Source organism: Myotis yumanensis, unplaced genomic scaffold (genome assembly GCF_028538775.1).
Source record: "Myotis yumanensis isolate MYYU_CA2020_CCGP unplaced genomic scaffold, mMyoYum1.0.hap1 SCAF_43, whole genome shotgun sequence".
Taxonomy (NCBI): domain Eukaryota; kingdom Metazoa; phylum Chordata; class Mammalia; order Chiroptera; family Vespertilionidae; genus Myotis; species Myotis yumanensis.
This window is the reverse complement of record NW_027223794.1, coordinates 273140-293190: the sequence shown is the minus strand read 5'-3', so window position 1 is coordinate 293190 and position 20051 is coordinate 273140. Positions and strand designations below refer to the sequence as shown.

General features: G+C 48.3%; 1 pseudogene; it reads left to right on the top strand.

The window, feature by feature from the left end:
• Positions 1 to 11070: 11070 nt before the first annotated feature.
• The window catches only part of LOC139000925 (sulfotransferase 1C4-like), a 31450-nt pseudogene continuing 22469 nt past the window's right edge, over positions 11071 to 20051 (top strand).

Below are 20051 nucleotides of genomic sequence, written 5' to 3'. Positions count from 1 at the left end.
TTAATTATGTTCAATTTGTAACAATGAAAATATATCCTGCATATCAGATATTTACATTACGATTCATAACAGTAGCAAAATTACAGTTATGAAGTAGAAACAAAAATAATTTTATGGTTGGGGGTCACCACAACATGAGGAACTGTATGAAAGGTTTGCGGCATTAGGAAGATTGAGAACCACTGCTCTATTGCATAAGCATGAACCAAAGTTAACCAACCCTACCACTCCTTTATATTATACTAGTGACCCAGTGCACAAATTCCTACACATTGAAAAAAAATCTACTTATACAAAAACCATAAGTGGTGTTCATCACATACAGACGAACAGCGACCGAGCAGAAGGAAGTCAGTCCTACAGGAGTTGTCCTGGCAATGGCTTCACCCTCCCCCAGGCTGTTTCCTGGAGCTGTTTTCTGTAAGGGCAGAGTTTGAGGCAGGAACCTGCCCTGGGAGTGTGGAGGCAGATCTTTCTAAAGTGTGCCGCGCCAGCACGGGGTGAACCTGAGTGGGGCGGCTGAAAGGCTTAGAAAAGACAGACAAGAGAATGAAAGCGGGGTCTTGGTGGGACGTTGCTTCTCTGAGAGACAGTGACCACGCCCACAGCCATGCCTTTATTTTATAGCAGATGCTACCAGGCAAAGTAAGGGCGTGACCAAGATGTTTACAAACGTTCTCCTGGGTTTTAATCCTACTCAACTACATGTACCTGAACTCTATCAAGCCCACATCACTCACACATGTGGGGCCACTTGTTCAGACCATAGGTTCAAGCTTACAACTACAGCTGTTGGCTATAATTGTGCTGGGAGGGCCCCGCCCTCCAAGCTGGGACTTGCACGTGGCAATGAGAGGACGGTGCCCTCTCATCAGTCCAAGGCTTGAACCTGTCCAAAACACTGTAGCGGCTCCCCACAATAAAGTTTTAATTCTGTTTCTTTGTTACTAATGTTGGGGCCCCACCCCATAACAACGAAACAAAGGAAAATTTCCCCATCGAATTTCTGAATAGTATTACTCCTTCGGGAATGCCATGTCATAAATTAAAATTGAAAGTGGGTGCAATCATTATGCTATTGAGAAATCTTAATAGTAAATGGGGTCTTTGTAATGGTACCAGATTTATTATCAAAAGATTACAACCTAACATTATCGAAGCTGAAGTATTAACAGGATCTGCAGAGGGAGAGGCTGTTCTGATTCTAAGAATTGATTTGTCCCCATCTGACACTGGCCTCCCATTTAAATTGATTAGATGACAGTTTCCCGTGATGCCAGCATTTGCGATGACTATTAATAAATCACAAGGACAAACTCTAGACAGAGTGTGCATGTTCCTACCTGAACTCGTTTTTGCACATGGTCAGTTATATGTTGCTTTCTCTCGAGTTTGTGACGTTACAGTTAAAGTTCTAAGTACTTCATCACAAGGGAAATTAGTCAAGCACTCTGAAAGTGTTTTCACTCTTCATGTGGTGTACAGGGAGATATTAGAATAAGTTTAATCACTTTATCAGTCATTGTTTGCATCACTGTTGTTTTTATGTCATGTTTTTGTTGTTTTCATATCATGTTTTTGTCATTTTTATGTCATGCCTCTGTTGTTGTTATATCCTTTTGTTACTGCTTATTTATTAATAAATTTATATATTATTTTCATATACATTTTACTAATTTCCTTTCATCTCTCACACTTCTATTATAGAGAAAGGGCAAATAGCAATGTTAAAATATATCTGCTAATTAATTCCTTTTTAAAAAATATATTTTATTGATTTTTACAGAGAGGAAGGGAGAGGGATAGAGAGTTAGAAACATTGATGAGAGACAAACATCGATCAGCTGCCTCCTGCACACCCCCCACTGGGGATGTGCCCACAACCAAGGTACATGCCCTTGACCAGAATCGAACCTGAGACCCTTGAGTCCGAAGGCCAATGCTCTATCCACTGAGCCAAACCAGTTAGGGCAATTAATTCCCTTTTAATGTGCACGAATTTCGTGCACTGGGCTACTAGTTAATTAGAAGAATTATTTTAATATTGCTATTCGCCCATTCTCTATAATAGAAGTATCAACCAAATTCACAATTGACAATGACAGATGGAAACATACGCATGCGACTGGCACCAGCGAGAGCTTTGTATGTACCATGCATGCGCGAGTCAACTTACCTTTTATAGATATAGAATAAACTTGCTTAATTAGACCTTACTTTCCGATGTAGCTAAACTTTTTTCCAGTCAGTGAAGCACCCCAACTTCTCTTTCAGGTAATTGTCAGCAACACAGCAATAAATATCAACACAAAGCAGGTTATATTTTGGATCACGCAGGGAGAACAAAGGGTAAAATATTTAACTGCAGCAGTGTCTGACTCTATTCTGCGCAGTGAGAAAAACTGAAGTCATTTTCAAGGTCCACCATTTCTTCTCTTCAGTTGGGTCAAGTTTCTAAGCTTTCTAAATCTCCATTTTCCGGCTAATGAAAAGAAAATAGGATTCCACCAAGTCTCCTATCTACCTACTCCAGGACTTCTGTGCAGATGAAATGAGATGAGGCATGAGAAAATGCTCCACAGACATTTGGTTAAAGTGTGAAATGTTTCTACTTGGCTATGAAGCAAGTTGTCATAGTGACTGGACCAGTGGTCACTTAGCATATTAGCCTTTTATATATATAGACTAGAGGCCTGGTGCATGAAATTCATGCAGGGCAGGGGGGTCCCGCAGCCAGGCCTGCACTCTCTCCAATCCAGGAACCCTCTCACAATCCGGAACCACTGACTCCTAACCGCTCACCTGCCTTCATGCCTGATGCCCCTAACTGCTCCCCTGCCGGCCTGATTGCCCTAATTGCTCTCCCCTCCTGGCCTGATCCCCCTGACTGCCTAACTGCTGCCTTCTCCCTTCTGCCTTCTCCTGTGGTATCTTCCCTCAAGGCCTCTGCAAAAGGGACCTCACAGCCGCAGTGGTTTTGTCTAGAAGAATGTCCCAAAGGACGTCCGGAAGATGTCCAATCTAATTAGCATATTATCCTTTTATTAGTATAGATTGCTTGAATTTATTCATATGTTAACAGCAATGATAATTCAGACTGGAAAGGAGAATTCTCACTTGTATTTAACTATGAATTCTGACTGAATAAAGCTACAAATAGGAGGAGCAGACAACACTCTGAGGAGGCAGCCACTCACATCAGTGCTCAGTGACCTGGAAAGAGAAGATAAGAAAACGAGCTCCAGTGAACTTACATAGACTGTGAGGTGTCCTGAGGGGCCACAACGGACTGGTGGGTGAGAAAGTTCAGGGTGCAAAGCCAAGAGTCAGATAACCAGGACCTGGATTCCAGGCCCTCCCCAGTGCTCAGAATACAGCTCCCTGCTTACAAGGGCCTCACTGTGCCCTGGGGAGTATGACCTGTAACTTCACTTATCATTCAATGGCAGCAGGACGATGAGCTGATGTCTATGAAAGGAATGTAAGTATTGAGAGGAAAGGGATTACCCAAACAAAAAATGGTCAAAGTTCATAAAAATATTACTTACACTGCTCTTCTCAGGAGTCCTGGGAGGTTGGAAAAGTCAGTTCACTGAAGCTCAGAACAAGCAATGTAAGGAGCACTTTGAGAAGAACATGGCCAGCACCTCGCTGTTGTTCTGCATGGAGCTCTAGAAACCAGAGCTTGGGAACGTGACCTGCTCTCACTGGGCTCTGTGAGGTAGAGAAGCGTGCTGCTTCCACAGGCCACTGGCGGCTTCCTCGACCTCCTGGAGGTCTGTGAACAATGCCCTGGACATTCTTACTCTTGAATGTATGATTTGCTCATTTGGATGAGCCCAATGTGACTGCATTTACCCAGCACAAATATCCAACATGTCCCTTCTCTCTCTGCAGGTTGTGAGTGTTCAGATTAACTTCAGTACACAGCATGTAACATACAATATACATTTAATAATTTGTTCCATCTACATATCCTCTTCCCATCTTCTGTTATAATTAGAATTGGAAAGTTTCTTTCAAAAGTTCTGTACAATACAATCCTACCTAGAAAAAAGGCCAACTCCATTCACTTGATGACAGACACATACTGAGTGCCTTACTCATGCTGAGAAATGGAAAGCATCAAAAGGTGACAAACAAGGCTCCATCCCCCAGGAAGGGTGCAGCTAGGAGTGAACCAGACAGGAAGGTCCTGCTGCCCCGAGTGAGTCAATGTGAAGAGACAGGTTGAATCTTTGTGGTGGTTTACTCACATGGCCCGTGATCCGAGAGGAGCAGGCATAATACCCTGAAAGAAAGCGCTCAGACATTTCATTTCAAACCAGCCCTTACCATAGGGTTAGAGGGTGGGAAAAGTCTAACACTAGTGATTCCCAGGGTCTGTTTTCTACCATCCTCCTTGCAAAGATGGGCCTGGGAACCTGCAAAGATGAGCCCAGAATGTGGTCTCCCTTGAGATAGGCCCTGCCTTTGACCTGCATTTAAAATGTATCTTCTTCTCTGAGTAATGGCCCCACCTGGGCTCATGGCCGCATTATCTTTTCAGCCCTGCTTGTCTTTTTGCAGCACGTCCTCCAGTGCCCCAGGGTCTGCAAGAACAATCCCTTTCTACAGCTAATATAGTGAACTAGTGGCCTGGTGCACAGATTCCTGAACATTGAAAGGAAATTAGTTAGAAGGTGGCTGGCAGGGCGGGACTGGGTGAGATGGGATGGACACACCCTGGAGCCAACCTCCCGTGGTCCCTCCCTGGCTGGCACACCTGGGGTGGCACCGCAGCTCAAAGGGTGTCTACGATCACCGCAGCTCAGTGGTAAACCAGATTCGGGGCTGACAGTGCCCCAGCAACAACATAACCCATGGCCAAAGGTGGAATTGCATGGCCCTGCGAGGAATCGGGCTCCCTCCTCTCTGGTTCTGGGTACGTCACCTGAGAACCACTGCTGTCAAGTCACTGCAATTCAGCAACTCCTGCATTGAGTGTCTTCCCCCAGGTGGTCAGTGCGCATCATGGCTACTGCTGGTCAGATGGTTGCTTAGCCTTTTATATACATAAATAGCTTATTAAACAACTGAGATTCTATTCTTATAGCTGCCCTTCCCCTAACGGCTAGAACTGTAGCATGGGCCCAAGTGAACTGTATTTCAAACAAACTGGTGATACCGGAACTGAGAGCAAGAATTGTTCCTGGGGTCTCATCTCCCAGGAGGGAGATTCACATGGGTTTCCCCCAAGCCTTCTGCTCTCCCCTTATGTCAGGTAACGCTGCTCCCTGTGGTGCCTCTCACTGATTGGTTCCTGGCCTTTTAGAAACATTTTATCACTTGCAAGAAAATGTTTGTCACTTGTAAGAAAAACATCCTTGTTTCAAAACACCCTGTGTTTCTGCTACCCGTCATGTTTTCCTGCCTTCCTGTTGCCTGCAAAACACATTTTCGGTTTGTTTCAGCCCATTCATCCTCTCCCACCTCCCCTCTCCACCCAATTCTGCTCTAACTCCTTTCACTCTGGTGCTCACTTCATGGGCTAAGAGCTGCACTGGGTCATAGAGACGCGGGAGTTTTGGACTGGAACATGCAGTGTCCCTCTGGGCAGGATGGTTCCTGGGTTCTTTGTCCTTTGGAGTCCATCAATGAATCCACGAAAGGAAGGTGGTATAGCAAAGGTGGCAATGTATTGAAGAACAAATGCAGACTCCCATGAGGGAGGGGGAAGACTCTCACAGCACAGACTCCCCTGTGGGGAGGAGAAGACTCTCACAGCACAGACTCCCATGAGGGAGGGGGAAGACTCTCACAACACAGACTACCACATGGGGAGGGGATAGACTCTCACAGCACAGACTCCCGCGTGGGGAGGGGAAGACTCTCACAGCACAGACTCCCACGTGGGGAGGGGATAGACTCTCACAGCACAGACTCCCCTGTGGGGAGGAGATAGACTCTCACAGCACAGATTCCCCTGTGGGGAGGGAAGACTCTCACAGCACAGACTCCCACGTGGGGAGGGGAAGACTCTCACAGCACAGACTCCCACGTGGGGAGGGGAGACTCTCACAGCACAGACTCCCACGTGGGGAGGGGAAGACTCTCACAGCACAGACTCCCGCGGGGGGAGGGGAAGACTCTCACAGCACAGACTCCCGCGTGGGGAGGGGAAGACTCTCACAGCACAGACTCCCGCGGGGGGAGGGGAAGACTCTCACAGCACAGACTCCCGCCTGGGGAGGGGGATAGACTCTCACAGCACAGACTCCCGCGTGGGGAGGGGAAGACTCTCACAGCACAGACTCCCGCGTGGGGAGGGGGATAGACTCTCACAGCACAGACTCCCCCGTGGGGAGGGGAACTCTCACAGCACAGACTCCCCTGTGGGGAGGGGAAGACTTTCACAGCACAGACTCCCCTGTGGGGAGGGAAAGACTCTCACAACACAGACTACCACATGGGGAGGGATAGACTCGCACAGCACAGACTCCCACGTGGGGAGGGATAGACTCTCACAACACAGACTCCCGCGTGGGAAGGGGAAGACTCTCACAGCACAGATTCCCACGTGGGGAGGGGAAGACTCGCACAGCACAGACTCCCACGTGGGGAGGGGAAGACTCTCACAGCACACATTCCCACGTGGGGAGGGGAAGACTCGCACAGCACAGACTCTCACGTGGGGAGGGGAAAGACTCTCACAGCACAGACTCCCGCGTGGGGAGGGGAAGACTTTCACAGCACAGACTCCCGCGTGGGGAGGGGAAGAGTTCCACTGACCTCCTTTTCCCTGCGGCCTATAAAGGCTGCAGATCCTGGTGCTTTGATACCCCCTCCCCCCCCCCCATTGGTCACTATAGTAACTTCTGAGCTCAAAGGTCGAACCTCACAGGGGACACCTGAGGTCCTGCCCCCTCCTTCCTTATTGTTTTCCTATTCCCTCTGGACTTCCTTCTCCTCCTTCTGGATGGGAGGCTTCCTACTCTGTATTTTGTAAATATAGACCTTCCCGTTCCCAGCTCCTCATTCTATGGAAATGCCCCTGATGCAGCTTTTCAGCTCCCCATTCTATGGAAATTTACCTGCTGCTACTTTGCAGCTGTGTATTTTTGTTACTGTCCCCTTAACTTCTAAAAGTTCTGAAAGTTCCTAAACCTGTCTGTTTTAAGCCTAAAAATCCTCGTTTCAATATTTTCAATAGAGAAGAAAAAGCCCCATGGGATGGAGCCACAGAAACAGGAGGAAACGGGGACGTGACCCGGGCATCTCCCTGCAGCCCGGCCCTGGCCACTAGTGCTGCACCCGGTCCGCCCGGCAGGTCCTCTCCCCATCACCGCAGTGCAGGCGGCCTCCCTAACCAGTTACAGGCCACCTTGAAACAAACCCGCTTGAACTGAGCAAGTCCACGTATACCCAGCTTTTTATACAATATCGTCTCTTCCTTATGATTCTCTTAACCCTTCGTACGCCATAAGCGTCTACAGACGCAGTGGGGATGGTTTCCGTTTTGGATGCGTGGCAGTTACCTGGTTAATAACATGTTCTCTCTAACTCATTTTTAAAAAAATATATTTTATTAATTTTTTTTTGTTTTTTACAGAGAGGAAGGGAGAGGGATAGAGAGTTAGAAACATCGATGAGAGAGAAACATCGACCAGCTGCCTCCTGCACATCTCCTACTGGGGATGTGCCCGCAACCAAGGTACATGCCCTTGACCCGAATCCACCTGGGACCTTTCAGTCCGCAGGCCGACGCTCTATCCACTGAGCCAAACCGGTTACGACTCTAACTCACTTTATTGGAAGAGCACAGTCTGTAACATGTAACACACAAATGCGTGCCACTTGACTGTTTGTTATTGGTAAGGCTCCGGTCACCAGCAGGCGACTGGGAGTTGGCTTGGGGGGATCAGAAGTCAACGCAGGTGTTTGACTGCGAGGGGGTTGGCGCCCCTGACCTTGCGTTGTTTAAGGGTCAACTGTGTTTCTAAAACCTCACAAGGTCACTTCCTTCAGAGGTTCGAGAGGTTCGAGAAGGCCCAGCGACCCTTCAAGACCCAGGGGAGTAATTCTTCAACAGCAAAGCCCAAGGGGGGGGGGGCATTCAGGAGAGAGGGGAGCAGGTCTCTCTCTTATCCCCCTCCCCCCACCTCTAGGGCCAAGTGCTAGGTCTCTTTCTATAACAGTCACTAGTTAATTCTAAACGAATAAAACATGTCACTCATGCTCTTATAAAGTTAAAAAGCTGTGGCTAATAGCTTGAATTAGAGAAAAAGTACAAAATAAGAGGAAAAATGTATTTTACTTTGAAGCATCCATTTTTCCCTCCAAGCGGTAGGCTGCTCCAGGTTCTCAGGCAGATTTCCTAGAAGCAGAAACTGAGGTAAGGACTCCTGGCACCTCGATGACAGAGGCAGGAGGAAGCATGACCAAGGGCAGGAGGATCACACGGGAGTGTGGTTCAGGGAAACAGCTGGGTGCGAGGTGGGGTGGGGGCGGGGGCCGCAGAGGCTGTTCTGCCTGGAGCCTGCGGCCCAGTGTGGGGAGCGGTGGGGCCTATTTCACTCCCCGGCGGGCGCCCTGAGCAGAGGGGCAGGAGGCTGGGGGCTGAGCCTGAGCTGCGGCACCTGCAGCCGCTGGGCTGGGCCTGCATCCACCAGGAAGCACCCCCAGGGCTTGGGCCGCATCGCACCTGCCAAGACTAGGCGTTTCCAGAGAAACAAAAGGTAAGAAAAACCTGCCAACAGAGAAGGAAAAGTTCATGAGTAAACAGGAAAAGAAACGGGAGGGACGCTCCAAGCTGCCTGGGTCCTAATTCCACCCACAGCAAAGCTTGTGCAGGAGGTGGGAGCTCTGAGACAGGGGTCGGGTTGGGGGGTCAGGTTGGGGGGCAGACCAGCTTGGCGGCTCACGTTGTGTCGCCCGAGATCACAAAGGTGGACGCCCTCACCTTTCCACCATGCGCTGCCTGAACCCTGAGCTGACCGTGATCACCGCGGATTGCAGGAGGCCCTCTCACCTGCAGGAAACCGACCATTGTCCTCCTCCTCAGGTCTCCCACTCAGCCCTCCCTCCGCTCGGGAGAGTCACTCCCGTCTCCTGTGGACACAGCCCCCAGCGCGGTACCTGCACTCACTTCCCAGGACGCACAGCTCCATAGGGAGTTCACGGTCCACATGCGAGGAGCTGGTACCATATTATTGTGATTCAGTAAAAGTTTCAAAGGCACCATGTATAGCAACGGATCCCTACACCCAAAGGACGGCTAATGAGAAGTCCTCAGGGTTGGTCAGAACCCAGGCTGGGCCCAGGAGTCAAGGCAAAAAGAGAAATCGTTTTCACTAACTTTTGAACAAAGGAATTCCAGTCCATTGAGAGAAGTAAAGCTTTTAGGTTCATTTTTGTCTTGCTTTTTCCCCTAATTCTTTTATATTTTGGGAAATCCTCACCCAAGGATATTTTCTGCCCTTGATTTTTAGAGGGTGGAAGGCAGGTGAGAGACAGAGGGAAACACTGACATGAGAGACACTTCGATTGGTTGCCTCCTGCACTTGCCCTGACCGGCCGAGGATCGAGCCTGCAATGGAGGTAAGTGCCCTTGGCTGGAGCTGAACCCGACCCCTCGGCCTGCAGCCGATGCTCTAACCCCCAGTGAAACGGGCGGGGCCATGTCTGCCTGGTTTGTGTTGCTGTTGTCTGGGATGGAACTCTCAGAGGCCACACACAGGCACTAAGAGAACCTTCCTGCCTGTTTTCCGCCTTCTCACTAGTAGCTTTAGGGGCCATTCTCACAACAGACTGACAACTTCTTTCTGTATTTTTGCTTCAAAGCCCAGGAGAGAACCTAACCAGCCTCACCCAGCTGCTCTCTCTCCAGCCATCTAGTGGGAGAGGTGCATAGTTCCAGGGCTGAGGAGAGGGGCAGAGAGGGTCCAGGCCCTTTCCCATGGCATCTGGGCCTGTCACCCCCCCAGAACATCACGTGCTCACCACCCACTGAAGCTTCAGTGGCCAGAGCTTTCTTGGGGCCTTAGCCAGTCTCCCCTCCCTGCAGGTTGGGGATGGGCCTGAAAAAGTTCCCACCCTCTAGCCATGCGCTTCTTCCGGGTGTGGCCAGCCCGCTCCGCTGGGAGACTATCCCAGGGCCCCCTGGCCCCTCATTAGCATCTGCCCAGGTGTGGTGGGAAGGGACTCCTCATGAATAAGCAAGGGCGCTCCAACCACAGGCACTTCCAAAGGTTAGGAGCTCTGTGCCAGGAAGAGAAACAGGAGCAGAGCGATGTCTGTTCTCTTGTATCACAGAACGACAGGGAAGTTGGCTGGTGACCAATCGCACTTAGCATTTGAAGGGACAATGGAGAGGAACCGGCCTATGGAGAGCTGGTCAGCCAGGAGGAGGGGGCCCCGAGGGAGGAGGAAAGCGGCTCTCAGGAGCCAGGCTGCTCCGGAAACGAGCCCACAGCCGCCTCTGGAGTGAGCCCCAAGGAGGAAGCAGGTGGGGCGAGTCCTAACGCAACCCCCCCTGTCACTCCCTTTGCTTTTGAGACAACCTGTTTAAGAGCCGTGAAGAGACGCCTGTTGGTAGGAACACTACACACTCCAGCAGGAAGGAACCTCCTCTCATGAGCCAGTTTGTTTTATTCTTTAAACCCAGAGCGGAGCCTGTCGGTTTCTGGGCCGGGAGGGTCCCATCCGGGACCTCGTGGGTCACAGCCACAGGCCTGCCCTCCGGCCGCCAGGAAGTGGCTCGCTGCTGCCATCTGTCACCCCTGCACTCGGCGTAGACCTCCCAGGAGAGACAGCTGAAGCGCCTGCGCCTTATCCCATGAGCACAGGTGACACGTGAGAGCTGGCCCTGACCCTTGTTGCATTGATGCCGAGGGCAGGGCCAGCAGCACCCAGCGCTCGGATTGGCGAGGCCCGGGGTGTCGCTCCGGATCGGCGGGGCCCGGGGTGCCGCAGTCGGGGGAGGACCCCAGCGCTCGGATTGGCGGGGCCGGGGTGCCGCAGTCGGGGGAGGGCCGAGGCCAGGAAGCGCCTGAGTGCGAAGTCCCAAACCACAGGCCGGCTCAGGGCGGGGCCACCAGGTAGCGGCTTTTCCCTGCCCCGCGCAGGCTCCCAGGAGGCTGCGGTCAGAGGCTGCCTGTAGGGTGTCCGACCACAGCTCTGTGCTGACTGAGAGCCCGCAGTCTGTGGGAATAGCACTCGACTCCCGACACCAATGGCCTTGAGCAGAATGGAGCTGAAATGGGATGGGACAGAGCGCATGACTGTGGACTATGTGAAGGGAATCCTGCAACCCACGCCCACCTGCGACAGCTGGGACCAGATCTGGGACTTTCAGGCCAGGCCCGAGGACCTGCTCATCTGCACCTACCCTGAAGCAGGTGGGGCGGGCAGGGAGCAGGGGAGGGGGCGGGAAATGCCTTAATAGTGAAATAAAGAGATGACCGGGTTTCAGAGGAGGCTGCTGGCTGGGCAGAGTGAGGCCACAGCAAATCGCCGTGGAAACTGAAACTAAAATGACCTACAAGTTTTAAGCGATTAATTCTTCCAGCAACGCACATTTCGTTTTACTTCCTCAGAAGGGCGTGAATAAAACAGCAAAGAACAAAAGGGCTCTAGACTTGGTGACTGATTCGTTCCCCAGGCAGGCCTTCCTGTGGGCCTGGTACAAAGCCGCTCTGTGTGGGTGAGCAGGAAAGGGACCCAGGCTGATTTGGGGACGAGTAGGGGAGCTGTGGTTCTGCACTGCTGACCTGCTCAGCAGCCCTCAAATCTGCAGGTCAGGAGCGGAGAGCTGTTCTTCCTAAGTGTCCCAGTTATGCCCCAATTAATTAATGATCTGTCTAGATTTAGTGGGACATACGCAGGTGACCAGGGGTCAGCAATAACGGCCTATCCCCTGGTACTTCAAACCTAGACAGTTGAGCCGAGCCGGAACACATGAACACACAGACAGAATTAGTATGCAATCACAACTATTCCTAGTGGGTCCTAGGCTCCAGCAAATGCGCCCGGCGATGCGCACCGAAAGACGGACGATGAAGACAGAGACAGACGGGCGGCCGCAGTTGGGTCAGGCTCACACAGCACAGCAGTCAATCAGGGGCTCGTCTCACAGAGTGACGTGGAGTCCGCCTCTCATCAGGCAGGAGATGTCCACTGAAGAAAATCTGCTCTTATACAGCCAGTAGTAAACAACTTGTGTCTTATCCGTGTGGGCCAGACGGTGTGCCTTATGCTAGGAGCAGGGTGTTTACACTTTAAGGGCTTAGGGCATTCACATCAAGATAGTGGGGCATTCACCACATTTTGGAAGTTACAGAGTATTGGGGTCTTCACACAGCAAACATTTCACACAGTAATTATTTCCACACATTAGAGGGGTTTCCTTATGACCATAACATTATTATAACATTCCACCTGGTGGTCCCCGAGGGACATATGGGGAGGGGGACCACAGGGAGCCAAAAATTAATTTTATTTTTTCTGCAGCGTAGGAATCTAATGAAGAAGGAGAGGAGGTAGATAATGGCTAAGACAAATAAAATGGTTTTAGCTGTTTGCCAAGTAGAGGTGACAGAGTTCCATCCTTTTTGGATGTAATAGAGGGGGTTAAAGAGATTCCAGTGTGGGGTGCAAGGTACAGTCCTCCAGAGAGAAGCGATGGTGGTCCTGAAGTCGCAGTGTTTGTCAAGGTCGGCCAGGTCTGCAGCTGTGTTGAGGGTCATGCTGTTGGGTGTCAGGAGTAGGTGGTCGATGGCTTTCAATGTTGCTCCAAGTTTCTTGATGGTGTCATCAGAGTGTTTCTGGAGTTCTTTTAACTTAGAAATGGTGTTATTAATGGAAATGGGTTGGTGTAATGCTTCAGGGAGATAGAGAATTGGATAGGTACAGAGGGATGAAAATATAGGGAAGTTCTTTCAATAAAGGAGGAATATTGGGTGTCATTAAGATATATAATATTCATAGGGTGAGAAAGAAGGGTGCAGTTATTAGAAGAATCAAGAGGAAGGTCAGAATTAGAGGTATAATCATAATATGTAATATTCACAAAGCAGGTAAGGAAATAAAAATGGCCGAAGTTATATATAAGGGGTTCTGGGGTATGGGGGTTCATGGGGACTGAGAAGAGGGACAGTTGAAGTGGGTTGGCAGCAATGTAGATATTAGGTGTGAATTCAACAAGGGAGTTTCGGGGGGAGAAGTAAGGTTCAGCATAAAGTAGGTCAGAATCGGGTTTAGCCCACGTACCGTCAGGTAAGAGTGCAGGGAGATTTAGGGCAGAATATCCGACCAGGTGTTCGCCACCTATTGTAGGAAGAATAGTTAGTTGGCAAGAGAATAAATCGCAGCCAACAGGTTTAGAGAAATCAACCATAGCGGTTGAATCACTCCAGGTTGGGTTGAAGCCATGTCCCAGAAGCATAGGGTATGAATGTCTTTAAGAGCACAGTGAGGAAGTTTTGGGTTTGTTGGCAGGAATAAAGTAGTTGGAAGTCTGAGAACCTGGTATTGAGATCCTGAAGGTCTACGTGAAGCTGGCGGATGTTGTCATCCATGGTTTTTGCTCCGGCTGAGAGTAGTTTCAGTTGCTGTTGGGTTTGGATTGCTAATTCATAGGCTGAGTGGAAATTTCTAGATATAAGGTGTAAGCGTTCATTATATCTAGAGTTTTGAAGTTTGGTGTATTTTTGTAGGTCTAAAGATATTTCGGCAATTTTGACAGTGTTAGCTAAAGAGACCGTGAGAGAAAGAGCTGCAACAGCGAGTCCAAGTTGAAGCAAGTGTCTGCGGTTGGTTTGTCCAATAGATGGCAGTGATGGAAGGTTAACTTGGAGTTTATTTCTGAGGGGTGCGCATTGGGGAATGATAGTAGTTACTAGAAAATCTTGTTTTGTAAAAATAATAGTTGTAGAGTGGATTATAGGTCTGTAGATAATTCTCATTGGGTTGTTTGTTTGGGTTATAATTGGTGGTGGTGGAGATGTAGAAGGTTGAGGGTTGGTGATGCCATAAGAGAATAGTGGTTGGTAGTGGTATGTTCTAAGGCATACTGTGCTGTTATAACATCCTCTATGAATAACGCAAGGTTGAAGAGGGTTTTTTGTAAAGCAATCCGCAAAAGAGAGTTGTGTGTAATACAGTGTGGTTTGTAATGGGTGAGTAAGAGTGTAGGTATAATTTGTTCCATGCACCATCCATATAGTGGAGCATGTATTGTTGGTATCTTTGTGATAGGGTTCCTGAAAGTCTGTGTGTGTTTGTTGGATTAATGTTTGCTCCAAAATTGTAGAACCATGCAATAGGTTTCAGACCATATGAGATGTTATATGTAAGGTTTACAAGGTCGTCCTGAATATTTAAACATGAATGGTGTCTTAGGTCAGGATTAGAGATGATATTAGGTCTGATTACAGTTTTAGGGTATTGATAAATGTATGTGGTGGAGTCGCTGGGTGAATTGGCAGTGTCTACGCTATTGCCAGTAGTGAATTTGAAAGGAATAGAAAAGTTAGTCCAGGAGGTAATAGGGAATGGGCCATAAGAATATGGATTTGTGTGAAGAGAATTGAAGGAAGAAGCATAGGTTTGATGTGTCTGGAGTAGGTAGGGTAGTTTGAATCCCACGAATTGGAGGTGAGAGACACAGCCACCTGTAAGGCTATACATGGGCGTAGTCCTTTTAAGTAGGAAGACTGGGAATTTGTAGTTTCCTTTCGACCATGAAACATTTGCCCATGTGTAAGGGTCTCCATCAAGGGTGTAGTAGAGAGTGTTTCTGAGGGTATTGTAGATATTGCTGTGTGTTATATTAGGAAGTTTCACAATGGGGAGTTTAGGGTATGTTGCATGAAAGTTGGGAGATAGGGGTATGTTAGTGAGATTTGCAAGAATGTATGCTCTGTGTCTGGTTGCTGTAGTGTTACAGAGGTGAGATCCATTAAAGGAGTAAACAGGTTTGTCTTCAAGTAATGTGTGTGTGTTGGATATGACTCCTGGGAAATGTGGTGTTGTGAAGTTTGTTTTCCAAAATCCCCAAAATTCGGGTTGGGATACTTTCCATTTAACGGATTCGTGTTGTCTGACAGTGTGTGCCTGGAGAAGCCATAAGACTTGAGGAGAGACTTTCTCCATGGCATTGAAGCAATTGAGAACCGTAAGAAGTTCAATGTATGCTCCAAGAACTAAATCAGAGTCATCATTTTTTTCTGTTTAAAGAAATTTTCTATGTTGGACTGGGTGTCATTCGGGATAAATGCAATGAAGCATATGCGAGCTATTTTACCAAGTTTAAGATTGTTATTAATTTGGAGTAAAGGATTGTTGAAATTTTTAAATACAAGTGGTGTAATGAGATCTGTAAGAACTTGTGGAATATGTATGGCCAGAAATTTTAGTCTGAGATTAAAAATTCCTGAGGGGTTATGACGTCCTCTAGTGGTGTTGTAAGAGGTGATATAAGTGTTGGTGACATGAGTCAATGCAGAAGTTGCCGAAGATTGGAAAGTTAGGAAAGCCTATGAGGTAGTATTGATAATATGTAATACTGTTTTCTGTGATTATATGAGTCATATTAAAATGTTCCATTTCATTGAATCCTAGTGGGAGAGTTGGGTTTAGTAGGTGGTGAAAAGAATGGATGTCTGTTAAAGATAGGTATTCCTGTAGGTGTTGTTGTAGGTGTAGATGTTGTAATTGTGTCATTTGTGTATTCATCATAACCCAAATTCTCATAATCCTCAAAATTGTCTCCCTCTTCACCCATGTACCAGAAATGCATTAGTCTTTCCATAAAGGGAATGACATTGAGATTTGCTCTTTGTATACATGAGTAACAAAGGGATCTATGTTTTGGATGGGTTGAGAATAAGAGGATTTGTTAATGGTTTTATATGTTGTAGTTGATGGTTCACAATGCTGTGTGTCTATGATTGATATTGATCTAGTGGTGAGTGCATCTTGAAACCATTGAAGTGGTGTGCAGTTTTTCAGTTGGGTGTAGTAATGAGCTCTAAGAGTCGTTTGCTCAGAATTTAGTGCAAGGGTTTGGCAAGAGTGTGCAGGAAGGTATGCAGGGCAGAGTTTATAGGTGCTATGGTAGTAGATCGAGGTATTAAAATCAAAGTGTCCTATAGAGTATGAGAATAAGGAAGTATTATTTGTCACTATGTGTACAGTTGGGTACACATAGTGTTTTCCCGATTTTTTTCAGTTTAGGTATATGGGTAGGATGTGTAAGAAAGATAAGTGAAGGGATTGTTGTTGTGGTAGTAGAGGGAGCAGTGGTAGGGTTCGAGATAGAAGTAGTGATTATAGAAGTATGGGTTGAGGCATTGGAGGTATCAATAGTAGTGGTAGCATTAGCAGAGGTGGCAGTAATAAGGGAGAGCATAAAGACTAGCGGTAACAGAAAATATCTAATTGCATGTCTCCCTGTTCTAAATCCTGAATGATGTCTTGTGCTAAAGTGCATGGTGATTTCTTCCTGAGTGATACTGGGTATGCATTCCCATATTGGCAGCGTGAGGGGAAATGGTGGGGATTGATAGTGGAGCATAAGAAGCAATGAAGGAGGTTGCTAATGAGAGTAGTTGGGATAGGATCTGGGTCTCTATTAGGAGAGTAGATGGCTGCCTCCACCAAGCGAGTGTAGTGCTGTAAGAGGTGGAGGTAATTAATAGTAATTTGCTCTGGGAGATATTCAGCAAATGCTTGAATATCTGCCGAAACCAGTTTGGCTCAGTGGATAGAGCGTCGGCCTGCGGACTGAAAGGTCCCAGGTTCGATTCCGGTCAAGGGCATGTACCTGGGTTGTGGGCACATCCCCAGTAGGGGGTGTGCAGGAGGCAGCTGATCGATGTTTCTCTCTCATTGATGTTTCTAACTCTCTATCTCTCTCCCTTCCTCTCTGTAAAAAAATCAATAAAATATATTTTAAAAAATGCTTGAATATCATCCAGCAGGTTATGGAGACTTTGTCTCACTGGGCCTGTGAGGCTAGTCTGTAGGTTTGCTGGGTTTTCAGAATAAGAGTTGGGTATCCAGCAGTACCAAGAATCATTACATATCAGGGGGTGAAGTCGTATGCGATAATTGTCAAGAGCAATACCAGGGTAAGGAGGAATTGTTGGGTATGGGGCTCGTTCTGAAGGAGGGTTAATTGGAAGTGGGGTAGAGAGAACAGTAGGGTAAGTGGGGGATTGGTTTGGTGTGGATTGTGGGGGTACTGGGACTGCTGAGATTTCTTCTAGAAATTCATCTAGTTGTTCCGGGTTTCCAGTGCCTGATCACTGAAAAAGAGAGGGGTACTATTTGTTTAGGATGCAGAGGGTATAGTTATAAAGAGCGGAGCAGGGGTTTTTTAAGGTCTCTAGGGTCGCGTGGACGGTGATGGCGGGCTCGGTGGTGGTGGTATTGTCACATGAAAGATACGGACACCACACCACATCCAATGGAGTGTCAGTGGGGTTGCTAAGAGTGCTATAAGGAGGAGGAATCCAAAGAGGGAGATGCAGACAGTCCTTAAGCACATTGTTAAGGAGGCATTTGAGAGTCAACACTAGAACTAGTGTGGGAAGGATTGAGAAGGGGAGTGAGAGAAGTGTGTAGAGATCAATATAGAAGCTTTTGGGTGAGCAGTTGGGTCATGCCAGAGGGTAGAGTTCTGTAGTTTGGTTTGTTGTAGGTGTCCTAGACTGTTTACAGTCCAGAAGAGCGATGATCCAGAGTGGGCGATTATTTCCTGTGGGGATAAGGAGCCAGCCTTAGCGGATTTGGTTAAGATTTTATAGGGTAATTTTTTGGTGATATTGAGGGGTGGTTCATGATCTGCAATGGAATTATTTACAACTAGAGGCCCGGTGCACAAAAATTTGTGCACTGGGGGGGGTGTCCCTCAGCCCGGCCTGTGCCCTCTTGCAGTCTGGGACCCCTCAGGAGATAACGACCTGCTGGCTTAGGCCTGCTCCTGGGTGGTAGAGGGCAGGCCCAATCCCTAGGTGCAGCCCCTGGTCAGGCTCAGAGCAGGGCTGATTGGGGAGTTGGGGCGCCACCCCCTGTCATGCACAGAGCAGAGCGGATTGGGAGGTTGCGATGCCACCCTCAGTCACGCTCAGGGTGGGGCCGATTAGGGGGTTGGGGCAACGCCCCCTGTCACACTCAAGGCAGGGTCGATGAGGAGGTTGCGGCGCCACCCCCTGTCACGCACAGAGCAGGGCCAATCAGGGGGTTGGGGCGCCGCCACTGTCACACTCAGGGCAGGGCCGATGGGGAGGTTATGGCTCTACCCTGTCACACACAGAGCAGGGTAGATAGGGAGGTTGTGGCCCCGTCCCCTGTCACACACAGAGCTGCATGGCGATCAGGGGGTTTGGGCGCTGCCCCCTGTCACACTGATCCGGTGCCAGGAGGCCTCGAGGCTCCGCTGATCCCGGTGCTGGGAGGCATATTACCCTTTTACTATATAGGATAGAGGCCTGGAGGCCAGCTGGTTTGCCCTGAAGGGTGTCCTGGATCAGGGTGGGGGTCCCCACTGGGGTGCCAGCCTGGATGAGGGGATGATGGCTGTTTGCAGCTGGTCACACACCCTTCAGGGTGGGGGTCCCCACTGGGGTGCCTGGCCAGTCTGGGTGAGGGGCTGAGGGCTGCTTTCAGGCTGGCGGTTGTTGACTGAAGCTCCCAACCACTCCTTTTTTTTCTCTTTTTTTATTTTATTCTGGGCCAGCTTTAGCTCTGGCTCTAGCTCTGAGGCTTCCTATCTGGTTTGTTTGCCGTTCTATAATCGAAACAATGTATAACTTCAGCTCTGAGATCCCGGCAGGCTGAAAGCTGGTTTCTGGGGTTTTGTTTAGCTTCTTATTTGCAACATAGTACATAGTTGCTTAGAGTTGCAACTCAGAGGCCGGCAAGTCAGGCGGGGAACGTTGGAGTCTGCAGTCACTGGAGCAAGCAAGCCTCATGTTCGCTTCCAGCTGCCTGGCTTCCGGCCGCCATCTTGGCTGACAGTTAATTTGCATATACTCACTGATTAGCCAATGGGAAAGGTAGCGGTCGTACGCTAATTACCATGTTTCTCTTTTATTAGTGTAGATGTGTGGTTGGAGTAATTCTTCTATTGGGGAAAGTCTATTTGCCTTAGGTGTGGAGTTTAGTTGTAGACATGCTTTGTCTAGTAATTCTTGTAGTGTCTTGAATGACCTGTCCATGAGTAGTGTTTGCCGTTTGTGTTTGAGGAGGCCATTGTGTCTATGTGTCCAGCTGCTTGTGGGTTATAAGGCAGGTGGAAATTCCAATCGATGGCTAAGTCTTGTGCTTCTTGTTGGACTGATGATGCTGTGAAGTGTGTGCCTTGGTCTGATTGAAAGATTTGCAGTGGTCCATAGAATGAGAACCATGTTGAGAGTGCTTGAATAGTGGTTTTTGCATTTGGATGTCTTGAGGCATAAGCATAAAGTATTCCAGTTGCTGTATCAACAATAGTGCATGCATATTTGTCTGCAAAGGGTACCTGAAGTGGTCCAATAAAATCAATTTGTAAGGCTTGATTAGGCAAGCCTAATCAAGTCTTAGGCACAAATGCATTAGTCAGTCTGGGTGTTATAAGAGATTTAAACGTGTGAGTGCCTTTGCATTGTTCACAGGAATTGATTGCTTGCTTGATGAGTTTAATGGGTGCCTTTAGGTTCCTCTTAGCAGGGGTCCTCAAACTACAGCCCACGGGCCACATGCAATACAAATACTGTATTTGTTCCCGTTTTGTTTTTTTACTTCAAAATAAGATATGTGCAGTGTGCATAGGAATTTGTTCATAGTTTTTTTTAAATTATAGTCCGGCCCTCCAACAATCTGAGGGACAGTGAACTGGACCCCTGTTTAAAAAGTTTGAGGACCCCTGCATCTTAAGGAACCAAGGGGCAAGAGAAGAATGTTTGAGGTATCCTAATGTTGTACGTATCTGTTGTATAGATTGTGGTGCAAAGGTGAGTTCTGACGTAGATGGGAGCAATTTGTATTTGCCATTTTCTTTCCTAAATTTAAGTTTAGGAAGAAGGGTG